This window comes from Nanorana parkeri, unplaced genomic scaffold, assembly GCF_000935625.1.
Source record: "Nanorana parkeri isolate BGI_ZX_2015 unplaced genomic scaffold, ASM93562v1 scaffold315, whole genome shotgun sequence".
In the NCBI taxonomy this organism is placed as follows: domain Eukaryota; kingdom Metazoa; phylum Chordata; class Amphibia; order Anura; family Dicroglossidae; genus Nanorana; species Nanorana parkeri.
The window spans coordinates 857,262-876,377 of NW_017306583.1; positions in this window are offsets into that span (position 1 = coordinate 857,262).

Consider the following 19,116-nt stretch of genomic DNA (forward strand, 5'->3'; position numbering starts at 1 on the left):
TCTAGGCACAGCCAAATGTGTCCAGGTGACATCATTATGAAAATGTACCTTCCTTACAAGTCATAACAGGGAGATGTGTGCACGTATATTGCAATATGCTGTGATATCAGGAATGTACCACCCAAGGTTCTGCGATGATGAATAGGGACACCTTTTAGTGCCAACGTTTTTCGGCACACCCTGTGATTGATGTGACTACCCTTTCTCGATGGTTGTTTATGTAAATCAGTAACACCGTCATTGACGAGGTGAGTAAAGACAGATGAAAGAAATAGGAAGGCTTTTATGAGTTGAATAGTTCACTATAGTACTACAGATTATGTAGATCCAAAGCCAAGGCTACTCTTAGTTTTTGGGAGCGTGTGTAAGAGTCAGAACATCTGTCAAGTTTTTATTGCTGTGACCTCATTGGGAGATGTCCCTTTACTTCTTTCCCAAGTGTCACCAGCACAAAAAAAGTAAGAGTAAATTTCCTAAACAAGAACAAATACTAGCATAACCCTTTCCCTATCTGAGAAAAACTATAAAAAAAAAAGTGTTGGCTGCTGGAGATGAGTTTTTATAGAATAATGTTGATGGAGAGAGAGGTTTGAAACCAGTGTAGTGACATTTAGCAGACATGTTCCAAGTCTATATCCAATTAAAATCTGCAAAGTGCTAAAATGATCCTAAAGCCCAATTGAGCTTTCCGTTTTAAATTACCTAAATAGATTCCAGGTGCATCAAAACAAAATGTGACCAGTTCCTTACAGCCACAGCCTGAGAAGACTATTCTTTAATAGGGCTATAGCCTAAAGGTGGCCATACACTGTACAACCATCGCAAGACCTTAGTCTTGCAATGGTTGTAAAGTGATTAAAAAAACGTACGATCTGCCCATCTGCCCATCGTACTCTCGATCATCGCAATGCTGAACGGGCAGTGTGCACACCACCATTTGTCTCCCGAGCACCGTTCAAACCAGCCGAAAATCGTACAATTCTCGGCTGGTTTTCTAGCGTGCTCCTTAGACAAAAGACGTGCGACCGCCCCATGTGCCCCATGTGCTCCAAGATGGAGACTCTCATAGTTTAGAGTTAGGACCGCACTATAAGAGGTGCCTTGGCGCGGCAGTGCGGCTTACACATCCTTTGCTGAAGACGTGTATCCAAACCTCTGTCATTGTCCTTAGTGGTGAGACAAGTTGTTTTACATGCTAGTTTGTGAGTGTGCCATGATGCCTTTCTACTGTTCTACCGTACATAAGAAACGGTCGCACGTCTTGGTTCACACTGCTCGATTCTCGTACGATCGCGGGATTTCCCACGATTCTCGTACGAGAATCGAGCAGTGTATGGGCACCTTAAGTCAGACCAATAGCTGTGTAACAGGGACGTGCGGTCAGGGGAGGCAGGTGAGGCACAGCCTCACCTAGTATTATGGAGGAAAAGAGCTGTCAGCTTCAAGTCTGAAGCTGACAGCTTTTTCTCCATTCAGATCGGCTTCTAGCAGGTTACACAGCAGGGAAAGCCTCCACGCTGTGTAACCTGTCATGGACAGAGCACTGCCTGTTTATTAAAGGCAGCGCTGCATCCAGCTTTTGACAGGTAGTTAGGTTACACAGCAGCGGGCTTCCCCATTGCTTGTGTAACTGAACTAGTGAGGCAAGAGCTGTCACAGCCTCTACTCTGTGTTAGAGGCGTGAGCTCTGTGGATGGCTTGGACCAATAGCAAAGCGCCATTGGTCCAAGCTGTCCAATCAAAAAAGAAAAAAAAACCCACTGAGGCCATCGATCTCGATGCCTCAGCAGTGAGGTGCAGGGAGGCTCCTCCCTTCCTCATTCACACTAGCTTGGGGGTGGGGCTTCGGCTGGCTGGGGGCGGGGCTTCATCTGGCTGGGGGCAGAACGGGACATGCTGGGGGAATGCCTCACCTGGAACCAAAGGTACCGCACGTCACTGCAAAGTTCATGCTACCCACTGATTGGATAGCTCTTGCTCTGACACAGCAGATGATATGTCAGATGAACCAACAAATTGCCTGTGCATAAATAATGTGCAAGCTGAAGAAGTTACTTTGAAACCAGAAGCACATATAATTTAACGAAGATTGGCTTTATTAGCTTACAACTACAATAATAATGCACCACTACCAGAAACACCATTTAAAAGAACTATTGACAACGTTGTCACGCTCGCATACCCATACATGCTGGCAGGCCCCAGCACACACACCTGAGGTATAATTGATGTAATCTTGGCTGGTTGCGAATTCTTGTTAAACTGGCCGGCTGCACTGTCTGGTTGTTATAACAGGAGACATAATCTCCATCTATATATCGCTTTCAAAAACTTGCTGAGAATAGTTTATCCCCATATTAAATGACAGTGTTGCCATTCAAAGTAACCAGATTCTTCTCTCCGAGCAATACAAACAAACAAACATGCCGGTTAAATTCAAGAGATGTTTTTCAGAATGTCATTCATCTATGTCGTTCTTATAGTGGAAGTACGCCTTGTTTCCTATTCATGTAATCCTCAAACAATGTCAATCAAAGAGTATATCGTTATATCACTTGGGTATATTAACTCATTACATCTCCTGCTGTTTCCGGCTGTAAAATAATTCACAATTTAATTAGAGAATATCACTTTTGCCTTTCAAAGATAATATAATCCCAAATTCATAACAATCGGTGATCAATATTTGTTTATATATTCAGTGCGTATCACACACATTTCGTAGTTGCTGGCAACTAAAAAGCAGATCTTATTCCAATACTAAGTATGCACCAGTCCATCGGCATCAGATCTCAATCCAAAGATATGTGTATATTTCCCTGCCTGTTGTTACCCCCTGTTTGATTGCTCAGAGGGCACAGGTCATAGGCAGTTACTTTACAACAGATGTAATTCCCCTCCGTTATCCTGGAAAATAAGCTTGGCTTCTGCCTCAGATGCTGACATAAATCATCCGATCAATTATCATTGTCCTTGTATACTTTCAATAAGCATTACACTTTGTATATTAATCAAACGGTTTCTTTTTGGAGCAGTTGTTAATACTTGCCTTAAGGTGCCCATACACTGGTCGAATTTCGGACGGTTTTTAATGTACCGGACAAAATTTGCACAGTGTGTGGGGCTGTTGGCTCCCTTTCAGCCGGCATTCCTTGATCAGCTGATCAAAGGTGCCGGCTGGCTTGTATCTATGCACAGGCAATATGTTGGTTTATATACTATATGGTTACAGACTGGGGCAGGGATGTGCGGTCAGGGGAAATGCAGGATGTGCGGTCAGGGGATGCAGGAAAAAGCTGTCGACTTCAAGTCTAAAGCTGGCAGCTTTTTCTCCATTTAGAGCGGCTTCTATCAGGTTACACAGCAGGGAACGCGTCCCCGCTGTCTAACCTGTCATGGACGCCGGAGCGCTGCCTGTTTATTACAGGCAGCGCTGCATCCAGGTTTTGACAGTTAGGTTACACAGCAGCGTGTGTAACCTAGCTAGTGAGGCAAGAGCTGTCACAGTCTCTGCTTTGTGTTAGAAGCGTGAGCTGTGTCGATGGCTTGGACCAATGGCAAAGCACCATTGGTCCAAGCTGTCCAATAAAAAAAAAGAAAAAACCCCCACTGAGGCCATAAATTTCAATGCCTCAGCAGTGACGAGCAAGTGAGGGACAGGGAGGCTCCTCCCCTCCTCTTCCCCACATGATGACCGATGCTTGGTGACCGAGCTGGGGGCAGAGCTTTGGCGGGCTGGGGGGGATGCCTCACCCAGCCCAGAAGGCACAGCACATCACTAGACTGGGGTTCGCTTTTGCTATGTGGTGTTGTGAACCACCATTTATAAATGCATATTTGAATTATAACCTCTGGGGAATTCTAAATATTTTGAGTAGATGACATGTCAGACCTCTGCAGAGAGACCACTGCTTTCACACAGAGATCAAGGGTCCTTCTCGGTAGCTGCTGTCAGGGGGCAGGTTTTTCTACCCAGGACGTGGCCTATTTCTAAAACTGTAAGATGTGGGACACCTTTTGTTTTAATGCACCTAGAATGTATTCAGCTGATTTTATACTGAAGATTCAGTTGGGCTTTAAGAGAACACTGATGCTTTGCAAGTGTCATTATCACAGTAGGTTGCCTCACAGTATGTCCCTTTTACAGTTAGCGGGGCTCAGTATGCAATAATGAAACTTATTAGCCTTGACCACACAATTAACAACTGCTATATCAGTCCACTCAAAAGTGATATTGGTTATAAGTGGAGCACGATGGACTACGTCAGTCCCTGGCTTCTTCAATGTATTGGATGCTCCAACCGTGGGATCTCTGCTATAATTCCCACCTCTGTTTCTGTCCACCTGGCTGCTCCCAACCACCTTTGCGTGTTCTGGCCACTCCTGTTACATTCTCCATAATATAAAATAAATTAAAATTGAGCAGGGGAGGTAGGAGCCCCTCATAATGGACATGGTAGGCGGGCAGATGAGCACAGAGATCTCACCAACAGAGAGTCCCAGAGAAAGGGAAGAGACTGTCAGGTGATTTAACTCTTCATCTCCTAACAAACCCTAAAATATTGGTTTTGGACGGAGTGTCTCCTTAAACCTGGAGGTTCCTGTAAATGCATCAAAGTGTGGATTGTGCACACTGAGCATTTCAATCCTGGTTGGTTTGCCTATCTGAAATGAAGGACTGATGTTAAGGTGTGGCAGGAACATGTCTTATAACTAAAAGTTTGGCTCTGAAAAGTGTCCCTCTTATTCATGTCACAGAGCGTGGAGGTTGTCTATGGACAGTGCCATCTTGGGAAAGGGAAACATTTCCTGGGCATCCCCGACGGCTTTACATAACCTTATAATGTTCTGAAGTTATTAGACACTCACCTGATGGTGACCCAGTATGTAACCAGTTTTCATCCTGACAGTCAGTTAGTCAGACTGTTAGTCAGTGCTAGGGTCTGTGTCACTCCGCTCTTAACCAAACGTTTCAATTATTTCTATACCACCCCCATTAAGATCTGTAAAAAAGATAGATCGATAGACAGCTCCTTATGTTGTAATTGTTCTTTTTTTTTCCCCACTGAATCGCTATTTTTTTCTTTTCTGAAAATGACAATGTGGTTTTGTGGTTAGTCTTAATGTGAGTACCGCTTGGCAAGGTCATTAAGCAGTTTACTACTGGTAGCCGCAGAAATGATTTTGGTGGGTCTGGGCTGTGGGTGGGTCAGAAGAGAGTCTGCTTATTTGGGAGTCACTGTTGAAATTCATTACCCATGTAGTATTTTTAGCCTCTGCAATCACGCACACACCCTGTATTACACTTCACTGGGTGCACACTTCATCCCAAGTCACTCCCTGGGAATCCCACTAATCATATCACTTATGATGATGTCATCAGCTGTCTGATTAATACTTAAAGGGAAATTCCAGCAAAAAAAAATCTAAATGTTTTCCAGGCGTTATAAATGGCACTGCCCCCTGTAACTGTTTTGTACTCATTCTTCATTCTAGAAGTATTCTCTGTATTATTCTGCTACTTTGCCCTTGACGTGAACAAAGTTTTCAAGCTTGCCTGCTTTTCTGTGTGGTCACTGCCCCACCTCCTGTACATGTCCCAGGACACTGTCACACACATTTCCATCTGAATTTTTGGATACTAAGATCAAGTCCAGTAAAAACAGAACCTTCTGTGAATACATTTTGATGACCCTTAATCTATCTGAGCACATCTTAGATTTTGAAGGGGTAGCAATATGCAGTATAGCTGAACAATATTATTTTAATTCAGTCTTTTAGACCACAAAAAGCAATATCTATCTATCTATCTATCTATCTATCTATCTATCTATCTATCTATCTGTCTATCTATCTATCTCATATCTATCTATCTCATATCTATCTATCTACGGCTGTTCATCATAATGGATTTATTTATATCCCTTTCCCTGAGACATCCCATGTTCATACCCATTCAACAAGGTCTAATGGAGTCTGGTAGCCTAGTCAGCAGACCGTGTCACAGGACAATTACCTTCTCTTGAATTTCCCCAGTCATTGCTGGCGTTCCATAAGGAAGACCATGTGGTGGCCAATGGCTGCACTCTCCTTGGTGACTGTCACACCGGTTGACCACTGTTAAACACAAGCAGGGTGAAGGGCAGAGGTTGGGATGCTGAAGTATACAATGAGCACAACACCCTCTGCATTCCATCTCTGCCCTCCGTCATGTCTACATGAAAATGAGGTTAAACATTTCTCTGTCTAGCTTAGACCTATGAGGAATAGTGTTGTGTTTTTTTTTGTTTTTTTTTTTACAGCTAAGATAACCTTTTGTGGACTGATAACTAAACAAAGTAATGCTGGTGTTTGCTGCAGCACCCAGAGGTGTCTGTTCTAATCTGCCCCATGTCCCTTCTTTCCCAATGTGCTGCTAGATCCTTCTAAAAGTCTGTCTCAATTCCTGACCTATTAAAGTACATGTAAAGCTTTTCATTAGATTGGATAAAGAATGGTTAGAACCTCTGCATGTGAAGTGGGAACAATAGTTACAGTAAAACTTTCCAAAGTGAGGGAAATGCCCTCTCAGACAATTGTCTTCAGAATCAATGGAATATTTCCCCTCACTTCCTCTTCTGGCTGCAGCTTTAATTTTTGGATTTCCCATAGTTTTTAGTCTTACTGACAAAAGTCACCAGAGCACATATAGAGGGTGAACCTCCTAAGCGGAGACATAGATAGACAGTAATACAAACCACACAGGGGTTAAAATCCTTGCTTGGGTTTAGATATACTTGACGGATTTTGTTATAAATGCTGAGACTTCCTCCCTGCAGAGAGCAGCGATTGTCGGTCATTATTCGCTGAAGGGATTGCCCCCCTCCCCTCTTCGTTTCTCCAGTGCTGACTGGAGGACTGGACGGGGGGTGGGGGTGGGCACAGCTGGCTCAGCCTCTAGAGAGGCAGAGCCAGCTGTCAATCAGCCAGAGGGGTAGATCTCCACAGTATTGTCGGGAACCATCCCAACTGTGTAATGGCCCTGCTTTTTCAGCATATAGCGGGCAATATCCCGCTATATACTAAGTTTTTTGGTCAAAAGAGGGCACAGTATATGTCCCCCCATGACCCAAAAGAGAACTATGGACAAAAAAGGTCGCCCCATAGTTCTCCCATAAAGGAGAACTATGAGGTGATTTCCAATCATCCTCATACAGAGCCAACCTGTGACAAGGAAGCTGTCACAGGTCGGCTCTATTGATCGGGAAGTAAGAAGAAACATGCACCGATCTGCTCACTTCCGGAACGTCTCCCTGCAGTGAGGGTTACTGTCAGTCAGCGCTCCCCACAGGGACCCCCCCCCCCTCTCCGATCCCCCAGCGCTGAGTGGAGGAACAAACGGGGGAGGGGGCAGAGCCAGCTGTCACTCACACAGCTGGGTGGATCCAGACAGTATTGTCGGGATCCATCCCGGCTGCAGCGATCTCAGTATATTGCAGGCAATAACCCGCTATATACTGAGCTTTGGATCACAGGAGGGAGGAGGTTAATATATGTCCTCCCGTGACCCTAAAGAGAACTATGAGGAAAAACACTTACCCCATAGTTCTCTTTTAAGGGTAGTTTTGAATTTTTTCGAGTTCAGTTAAAAAAAAAAAAAGCTTTCTTGACATACATTTTAAAGTTATGGACAATTGTGTTGGATAGGAAATCCCTCACTTTCAAGAAATTTCCTCTCACTTCCTGTTGTGTTTTCAAGACAGAGAAGGGAAATCTTTATAGCAGGACACAGACAGCAGTAAAAAAACCAACAACCTGATAGGGTAGGGAAGAGTTTAAACCCCTATCTGAAACCATTTAAAAGTGTTTTTTTGGCTTTCCATAGATTTTTTTAAATTTCTTTATACATGACCTGATCGGAGGTTTCCATAGTGCTCCATATGATGAGTAGCACCAATGTTTGTCAGCTTTTTTTAGATGGCATTTTTATCCTCCTGCCTCACCATAATCACCAGCGTCATAACAGAAGATATCGGAAAATGCCATTGTGTCATCAAGGCTTTCCTCCCACGCTGACATATGGCCACTCTCTAAATACATGACACACGCACCTTGGAAATATCTATATATTGTTTGAATGAGGCATCCAGACTCCAGCATATTCCTAGGTGATTGCTAAAATAAGCAGGGGCAAATGAGATGTAGCTCTACAGGGGCCCAATGTCCTCATATGCATAGGACTGTTTCATGTGATTTATGGACGTAAATGTATTGACTTATACATAACTGTCCTTCAGCGTCACGGTGTCTATGAACAAACACTGTTTGATATCTCTCTCTCTCTATATATAAAAACATATACAGAAACGGACTTTCAAGGCACCCACTCAGGCCAATGATGTCAGTTTAGAACATGTTGAAGTGTAAGAACAATATACATCAATAAAATGGTCCTCCTTTTTTTTGGAGCCCTTTAGGGCTGGTAGTAGGATTGTGGACAGTGTATGTGTCACCTAGGTTTCTAAAAAAACATGGTGAAGGGCCTGATGTTTTTTTCAGAATCTTAAGTCCTTTTCTTGGTTGTAGAGTACAGAGAATTTGTAGAGTTTAAGGTGAGAATAAGTCTCCATTCCCAGGTCCACATCTTACCCGCTAACTAGACTTCATTATTAGTTTCATCTGTCCACAGGTCTTTCTATATGTGAGAAGATTGATGCTTAGAGCTTTCTCTCTCACTGCTGCTGGGTGAAAAGGCTGAGTGCTGACAGAACACTAAAAGATACAAGAGCTGCCTGTCTGTTTTGGGAAACCCATTTGGGGATATCTTGTTAGAACTGACCTGAGTATAGTTAGTGGTTTGTATGAGCAGATGTTTTGTTTGTTTTAGGCTATGGACTTGCCTGGGAGAAAGGGATCCTTGTGAATTGTTGGCTCTCGCTGGATTATACTTTCAGATCTCTGTCTTTTAAAGTTTATTGTGAGTATATTTTAATGAAAAGTTTTTATCCTTTGGCAACAGAGTGCACTATGATGTGTCTTTTAACTTTTGCATGAGTTGATTGAGAGCACAGATGGTCTGATTGAAAGAGCCATCAGCGTTTGGAGGCATAATCCCAGCCGGCCGAAAGGCAAAGAGGCACCTTCTGTTGTTACACCTTCTTTTACGGGGTCTAACGATCAGGTGAGCAGCGTTTTACGAGTGGGGATCACTAAGAGGTGCTAAAGGAAGTTTTGGGCAGAAGAGTGGTGGTGGAAGATGCACTTATGATGATACTGGAAACCTCTTATTGTTACACAGGATACACAGGATAGCATTCAAATTTGGGACACGGACCCACAAAATTTTGAGACATTTATTATGCTGTTGATTGATCACAATTAAGATGGATACAGTATATGCATGAAAAAGTGTTCGTTTTTACTGTTGATAAATCTCACATAGTTTCACAAGTTTGATAATAGTGTTGCTCCACTGTTTGCATTTCACATTGACTTGTAAATATTGGAGGAAAGAATTTGAGCGCAGCACTGCTTTCATGTAAGTTAATATGTTGACAATTAACCCATTAAGTTCTCGCAGCAAAGAAAGTTTGTTTTTTTTGGTTTATTTTTTTCCTTTTTGGTGTGAAAACACATTAGTTTCTTGTGCACTTGTTATGTTATGGACTTGCTGTATGAGGGCCTCCTGCATTGAAATTGTTTGCTGTGTTGCTGAACAAAAGTGCAGAACAGACCTGCTTACACCATGCCTGGGTGTCCCTGTAACGTGCATTGCTTACCACTGCCAATACCAGCCAAGCCTGTCCCTTTTACACTGTATTGCCAAAAGAATTGGGACGTCTGCCTTTACACACACATGAAATTTAATGGCATCCCAGTCTTCGTCCGTAGGGTTCAATATTGAGTTGGCCCACCCTTTGCAGATATTATCTGTCATGTTGCGTGGCCTACCACTTCATGGCTGAGTTGCTGTTGTTCCCTAATGCTTCCACTTTGTTATAATACCGCTAACAGGTGACCGTGGAATATTTAGTAGCAAGGGAATTTCACGGATGGACTTATTGCAGAGGTGGCAACCTATTTACGTTCCTGAGAGCGACCCATTCTTTCACAAATGTTTGTAGAAGCGTCTGCATGCCTAGGTGCTTGATTTTATACACCTGTGGCCATGAAGATGATTGGAACACCTGAATCCAATGATTTGGAGGGGTGTCCCAATACTTTTGGCAATATAGTTTATATACAGTATACTGTATATATTGGTTACTATGGGCAATTGCTCCAGATTCTGCCTGCTCCAGTTTTGATAAATTACCCTCAGTATTTTCACTAAGGCACATGACTCCATCTTCCTTTACTTCCTGGAAATTTGGAACATATGACAGTGCACATCAACATCATCTGAGGGGAAAAAATCCCCCCCGATATTTTGCACCAGTAATTGTAAGTAAAAGAAAAAGTTTAAGTAATGAATGTACGATGATTTCATATCACCATGCAGAGCTTAGTGAAAGGGGGTAAAGGTCCGCTTTATGATTTTTGGTCTCCATACATTGACATTCTGCAGTAGCCAGAGCATTGTGCCAGAGATCTACTGATCACGGTTGCAATGCTTTACTGGGATCCTATACATAAAATAATAAATGCACATTTTTTTTCTTTTCTGGAGAAGTGTGCATTTTAGAATTTTTCTGCAAAAGGTGGAATTATTCTTTAAGCCATTGCTATTGTCACTGTATTTTCCTCCTCCACACGTCTGTGACTTGTTACCCTGAATGGTGCCACAGACATCTGTTACATATGTGGAATCATTTTCCCAGGGCCAAACACCCGGGCCCTAGAAGGATCTGGGATCCGGGTATGTCTAAGTCTGGGGCCAGTCTCTATGTTGACGCACTTCCAAACCAGCATGAGAAATGGCAGTCAGGACTGCGGCTTGGTATGCCCAGAATTTCAGAGCGAGGTGAGATATTTGTCGTGGGCTCGCACTCCACCAGGAGGTACCGGCAGCTGGCTGAGCAACTGACTCAGCAATCTTTGGAAGAAACTTTCTATGTGGGCGAAATGTTTTGATGATCTGGGTTTATGAGGAAAAGAACCTGGAACGAGACTGAAGTATAATTTCTTTTATTCCTCTATCAATCATAATTTTACAATCACAATAACCTTTTGCTAGTTTGAACAATAAAATGTGTTCACTAAGCAGTTTAAGGTGTGACCTTTCCTTTGAAATTGCTGAAGTCTTTTCTTTTTTGTGGTTGACATACACTATATTGCCAAAAGTATTGGGACACACCTCCAAATCATTGGATTCAGGTGTTCCGTGAAAGTTCCTTGCTACTAAATGTTCCACAGTCAACTGTTAGTGGTATTATAACAAAGTTGAAGCGACTGCGTACAACAGCAACTCAGCCATGAAGTGGTAGGCCACGTAAAATGACAAAGCGGGGTAAGCGCATGCTGAAGCGCACAGTGCGCATAAGTTGCCAACTGTCTGCAGAGTCAATAGCTACAGACCTCCAAACTTCGTGTGGCCTTCAGAAAGAATGGGTCGCTCTCAGGAACGTAAATAGGTTGCCACCTCTGCAATAAGTCCATCCGTGAAATTCCCTTGCTACTAAATATTCCACGGTCACCTGTTAGCGGTATTATAACAAAGTGGAAGCATTAGGGAACAACAGCAACTCAGCCATGAAGTGGTAGGCCACGCAACATGACAGAGCAGGGTCAGCGCATGCGCAGAAGTGCGCAGAAGTCACCAACTGTCTGCAGAGTCAATAGCTACAGACCTCCAAACTTTGTGTGACCTTCAGATTGGCACAACAACAGTGTGTAGAGAGCTTCATGGAATGGGTTTCCATGTCCAAGTAACTGCATCCAAGCCTTACATGACCAAGTGCAATGCAAAGCGTCGGATGCAGTGGTTTATAGCACGACACCACTGGTCTCTAGAGCAGTGGAGACGTGTTCTCTGGAGTGATGAATCACACTTCTCTGTCTGTCAATCCGATGGACGTGTCTGGGTTTGGCGGTTGCCAGGAGAACGGTATTTGCCTGACTGCATTGTGCCAAGTGTAAAGTTTGGTGGAGGGGAGATTATGGCGTGGTGTTCTTTTTCAGGGGTTGGGGTTGGCCCCTTAGTTCCAGTGAAGGGAACTCTTAAGCCATCAGCATACCAAGACATTTTGGACAATTTCATCCTCCCTACTCCTGTGGGAACAGTTTGGGGATGGCCCCTTCCTGTTCCAACATGATTGCGCACCAGTGTACAAAGCAAGGTCCATAAAGACATGGATGAGCGAGTTTGGGGTGGAGTCCTGACCTCAACCCGATAGCCAGGCCTTCACGTCCAACATCAGTACCTAAGCAAAGACAGAGACACCGGCATTCCAAAATGATGAGCAAACATCTATTTATTGACATGCAGAAAAGGAAATATAGCAACGAACATTTCGGGGTCACAGAGGATCCCCTTCCTCAGGCAAAGCATACATCAGTACCTGGCCTCACAAATGCGCTTTTGGAAGAATGGTCAAACATTCCCATAGACACACTCCTAAACCTTGTGGACGCCTTCCCAGAAGAGTTGAAGCTGTTATAGCTGCAAAGGGAGGCCAACTCAATATTGAACCCTACGGACTAAGACTGGGATGCCATTAAAGTTCATGTGCATGTAAAGGCAGGCGTCCCAATACTTTTGGCAATGCAGTGTATGTTTGTTCTTGGCACATGCTAAATGTGGATGCGTAGTAGGACAACTAAAATAAAATAGAGGATGTAATATCTCACTATGTAACCCTCCTCTAGATCTTATGCAGATGGCAGAAGGTGGCAAAGTGTGATGGGGCTTGTAGTTCATTTGGGCTACAAACTGTGGAAAGCTTCTTGTTCACACCATCTCCAGACCAGATCTGGATGTGTTTCTTCATGGTTTTGATGCTGTTATTGATGCGTTCCACCGCATTTTTGGAAATTAGTTTTGCTCTAAGTACGTTCCACTGCGCTCTGGTGTGTTTACATGCAGTGTGACAAATGCATGCTGTTGTACTTTTTTTGAAGCTCTAAAACTGAGCGCAATGGTGTGAACTAGCCTCAGTTAAAATCGTTGGAATTATCATGTATGTGTTTTTGGTGCAGATTAAAAAAACGCACTGGTCTGGAGATAGTGTCAACAGGCAATCTGCTTGTATTTTGCTTGAAAAAGCTGAACTCCAGGCAGATATAAAATACCCCGAAATTAATGGAGCTCTGTCATGATTAACACATCATTAAATTTTTTTTTTTTAACGGAAGCAGTGTTTCAGTACCTGAATTTGAACTCATATCAACGTCTTGTCTTGTCCCTATAAACCAGAGCTCAAAGAGATGCCGGGGGGAGTATCACTAGGAAACAGGCAGGTGTGTTGCAGTCCAAGAAGCATCCTGATAGGAAGAGAGGGCAGAGTTACAGAGAGATGAGCAGCTCTGTTTGCAGCTTCTGTCACTGTCCAGTCACAGGGCGGGGAGGGGAACCTGTAAGTGAAAGTGAAATTGCAGCAGAGAAAGAGCAGCTCTCCTGCCAGGCCACACTGCATGGCGTGTAAATCTCAAGAGTGCACACACACAAATTCACATACTTCAAGCAGAAACGACAGTTCCTATATGCATTTTATCTGTATCCAGTTTAGAAATCTCTGTATTGTATCTTAGGATTCTAGCCAAAATTCAGACTTTGTTTTTAACTGTGAGCCAGCCTAAATAACCTAATGTCACAAAAAGGGCACAAGGAACAGCAGAGCAAGATAAAGTATTGAAAGTAAGCTATAATCTATGATATACTGCATGGGTGCCAGGATCTTGCAGAGGTCATTGTGGGAGTGACATACCAAGGGGCACAATGGTACTGCTTGGGCACTGTGTTACTGTGAAGGAACTGTATCATTGTGGGGGCATTATGAAAACTGATCAAGCATGGAGACAACTTCTGGACCACTGAGGGAACGGTGGGACACTGAAAGCATTATAAGGCTCGCTGAGCACATCAAGGCCTAGGTTGGAACATGGTATAAAACTGTACTGGTGTTGCGACAGTGCACAATAAGCTAGAGAAAAATATGTCTTCCATGAGTGAAAATCCTGCTCCTTGGATTTGCCGTTTAAGGGTGAATACTGTTGTTTAAGATGTGAGCGAGTGGTTTGTTTGGAAGCCCGGATTCTGGAAATAAAGAACCATCTTGTAACACTGACGAGCATTGTCAATGTGGAAAGAAGTCAGGACCTTACCCATCAGAAACTGGCAGGAGCCACAAAGAAAAGAGTGGAGAAATGGAGGGGCAAGATTTGGAGGTAGGTAGTTGGATCACAGCTAGAAGATGGGGCAGAGGGAAGAGTGCTAGAGAGGCTAGTCTGAAGCTGATATATGGTGTCATCAGCACAGGAGTGGCAATGCTGGTACAAAATACCTCCAGTAAACAAGGGGGTGGGTATCCACATAAAGATAGACGCCTAGTGCTACTAGGGGACTTGGATACTAGAAGGGCAGACAGAGTGATCTGTAACAAAGACCGTGATCAACGAACAGTCTGCTGTTTACCGGGCACTGGGGTTCAACACATTGCAGATTGGGTGGACAGATTATTGAGTAGGGCTGGGAAAGTTAGAGGAAGATGGAATGTCCTAAAAAATTATTTCAGGGAATTAGGTACTGAGCTAAAGAAATGGACCTTCAGGGTATTTTCTGAAATGCTACAAATGCCACAAGCCACACTAGAGAGGCAGAGGGAGCTTAGGAAGGTGAACAAGGGGCAGACAAGCTAGTATAAGAATGGGGCTTTTGGGTTAATTGAGAATGGGGTGACTTCTCGGTGGGTTACCAGCTCTACTGCAGGGATGACCTGCACCTTTTAATAAGAAGGATGCAGCTCAGTTGGGGAAGAAAATGGCTAGAAGGTTGGAGGAGCTTTAAAGTAGAATCTAGAAAAGTGGAAGGGGAGCCTGAGGAGAATTTAACATGCTGTATAGTGAGCAAGATACAATATGAGAATGGTGGAATAGAGGTGAGTGTGGAATAGGGGGAATGGGATGGCATAAAGCAAATTTTTAGCAAAAAAAAAAAGAGGGACAGGGTTGATAGAGTGGAGTCTATATGTCAAGAGTAATATAAAGGTGAGTGAGAGGAGGTTATCAGAACTGAGGGATATACAGTAGTGAAGAGGAGTCTCTGGTTGGAGATGCATACAAGTGTTATTGAAGTACATGATAGGCTGCCCAAAAATAAGGAAGAGATGAGAGGAATCTACTCTTACAAACGGAATTAGCTGGGAACTAGAGTAACGTGATTATTATGGGGGACTTTATCTAGACCCTTGGTTCTCAACTGGTGGGTCATGACCCAAAAGTGGGTCGCGACCCCATGTTCAGTGGGTCACCGCGTGTCTTCCTCAGTCTCCCCCTTTTGCAGCACTGCCAGTTCTTGAGCTAAACAGTTCTAAATGTTGAAATTAGGGGCAATAGTGATCACAGCATCATGTTTGATGTAGGAGAGAAAAACCATGTAGGTACCACTAAAACTCTTACATTTTCAAAAAGAGTTAACAAGCTGGGCTCTTTACTAGGTGCCACTAACTAGGATCAAATATTAACAAAGAACACAGAGGAGAAGCTAAATAATAGCATTCACCTTTGCAACCCACTGAGCAGCAAGTATAAGAACAGAGATTAAAGTTATGTGGCTCCGTGCTAGGTTTAAAATGCAAATAGAGAAAAAGCTGATCTTCAAAAAACTACAAAATGGAAGAGACAGCATTAGCATTTAGGGATTACAAGGACTGCAATAGGAAATACAAGAGTGCAATTAGAGCAGCTAAAATTGACTACGGGAAACACATTGCACCCCTCTGGTTGTTAGAAAACAGGGTTCAAAACAGGCTAAATATAATCAAGTCACCAGACCCTGAAGGCTTATATCTGCAAGTATTCAAGATGCTCAGCAGTGATAGCCAAGCCTGATATTCCTAAAAATTTAAAGACTCCTCAATGACTGAAATGGGTGTCAGCTGATTGGTGTAAACAAATAAGGTCCCAATATTTAAGAAAGGGTCTGATGTATATCAGGGAACTACAGACAAGGCATCCCAACATCAATTGTTTGCAAAGTGTTTGTAGGGACTCTACTGAAGTTTTTTTTAGGGGGAAAACAGTATTTATAACGAACAATCAACATGGATTTAGGAAGGACGGATTTTATTAGGAGGGGTTAGACTGGGAGAAACAGTGATAGAAAACATTTGGGGGTCCTAGTGCACCACAGACTTGGCAATGCCAGATGGTCGATAAAGCAAGCAGAATACTCTAATGCATTAAAAAGGATATGTATTGAAGGGCCAAATCAATACTGTTACCCATTTACAAAACAGTGGCTCAGCCTTATCTCAAGTATACAGTTCAGTTTTGGTCCCCAATTAATAGAAAGTATGTCCTAGAACTGGAAAGGGTCCATCAAGGGCAACAAAGTTAATAATGAGGCTAGAGGACCTCGGCTAATAGTAACGATGAGGTAATCTAAACTTATTTACCCTTAGATAGGAGGAGACATGATCACCATCTCCAAATCAATGGCAACTGTAAGGGTGGTAACAACGTGATTAATCCTTGGTCCCTGAGGAGACATGTGGGCATAATTTGAGGTTAGGGGAAAGGTGGTTTAATCTAAAATTGTGTAGGGGGTTCTTTACGGTCAGAGCAGGAAATGTGGAACTCCCTTCCCCAAGTTGTGGTAACAGGGAGGGATATGTATACTCTTAGAATAGATAACTTAATCTGACACACACAGGCTAGACATGTGTTTTCCTGTCCAAACGTTTCTACTATGTAACTCAAATCTAAAGAACAGCAGGAGCATGCATCCTCTGGGATAGGTCTTCGTTCCTCATCGTGTTGTGGAATTTGATAATGTTCTGAGAATGACAGGGTAGCGGAAGGCTTGTCTATAGACTATGTAGGGCACTATGACCCCCACATTATGGTGTCAAAGGATTTCTTTATGAAATAAATATTTTGACAGTCCCACTTTGCTTCTTGCTATGAACCGGTGCATCAAAAGCTAGACACATTTAAGGGCAGCAGACAAACTTCACGTTTAATATTGATGAGAGAAGATACTTGATTGTTTATATTAATCTCTCGGACCTGTGCTCTTCTTAGTCCTTCATTATTTCAATCTTTTTACTAAGGTAAGTTGTCTTTTAGACAGCGCACAGCCGTGTTTCTTGGCTTTAAGAGCTTTCCAGAAACTGGTTCTTGACAAGTATCTACTTGGCTTAGGTCACTAAGGGACGTGTACACGCTGCCAGTATTTTATGCACAATAATTTTTTTAAACAATCCCATGTTTATGAACAATGATGTACTAAGAACTTACCAAAACACCTACCAAATCCATTAACCTGGCCCTTCCCTAGGTACACATACCAACATTTTACAAAATTGGTTTATAGGATGGGTGCTGGTGATCCCTCATAATCCAGTGAGTAAGTTAGAGTTACAGGTGCTAAATATTGGGGTCACCTCCTGCTATATAATGAGGAACATGTGTGAAGCACAAGGCAGGCCAAAAAAAAGAAGCCGCAAACCTGTAAACCCCATCCATTCCATTTGCATTCTCTACTTGGAGCGTCCATTTAGCAAAAATGATTTTTGCAGTGAACAATGAGATTTCCTCCCTGTGTGGTCAGATAACTGACAAATGTGATAAGATATTACCCTTTACAGGCTGAATGTTTTTATAATGATTCACAGAAACGCCCAAAAAATAGAAACATTTTTTCTTTATTTAGTTTGTCATATAAAAGCTTGTAATACTTACTGTTGAACATACAGGTTTAACGTATTACAATCACAGTAATAAAAGCCTTAAAAAAAAAAAAAAAGAATTGTATGCTTTTGTACAGCTGGTGCTAGTTCAGCACATCTATCCCATCCATTAAGGTGTGCCTCATACAGGCAAGTGCCTGAATATACAAACTTCATGCCAAACAGGTAGTGGATTCTCTCCTTTTATAATGTAAAACAAGGAACAAAAGAGATTTCTATTGTGGAACCATTCTTGCAGTCCATTATGGAAAACACTTGGACATAAGGTCCTTTAATACAAGCTCAGTGTAAAATGTACCTTTTTATTTACCAGGGCACAACACTTTTGATGGATTCAACAGCCTCCAGGGGTCAGTTAGGACAGCTCTTCCAAACAGGACCAATTGAGCTTTCCAGTACAGTCCCATAATGTAAAGTGGCCATACACGGTTAGAATTTCAGCCAATTCCTGTGAGTCATCCAAAATTCTAACCATGGGGTGGCCCTGCTGGCACCACCCAATACGACAAACTTCAACTGAAAATGTAAGGAGCCGAGTGGAAATTTGTCACCCGAACAGTGACTGCAGCCATTGTTCGGTTATTCTTACGGCCACAGGTGTCGGCTGCCAAAAAATCAATAGGCAGCAGAGGAGATTTCTCCATCCATGCCATTTGTGGATAAGGAAAAAAGATAGTTTTACACATTAATGGTCAAATCACAGCCGGGGCCATACGTTATGCCTTAGTAGGAACCACAATCAATTGTCTGATTACGCAGCTGCCTTCAGGAAAGTAAAGTCATCTCATAATACTATAGACAGGGCTGCATTCACAATTGTGGGCCAGTGTCTGGGGGACTTGTGTTAGATGGCACCAAGCCTCAATGTACAAGCTGATCATTTTCGTTAAGTGGTTTCCCTGTTGTGTACATGGCCATAAATTAAGCATGCAAACTATAGGGAATGTAGAGGCAATATATATATTTACACACACTGGGAGTGAGTGTAATGAATATCCAATTCTTGGTAGGAATCGAGGAGGCTGCAGTTTGTGTCCTGGCACCCGCCCACCTGTCTTGAGGCACTAGCACACATTCAGAGGAATTTGTGTACGTGAATATTGACAGTTTAAGTCAAGCCCTATAAGCACATGTATCATGAATTTTTTTTTTGTTGAAGAAATACATTATGTAATAATATTGTCTGTTGATTTATATGATTAATTGTCTGTTGATTTATATGATTATTTGTATTAAGTCTTTGCCCTGCTGCTCCTGAAGAAGCGGTCAATACCGTAAAACTATATAT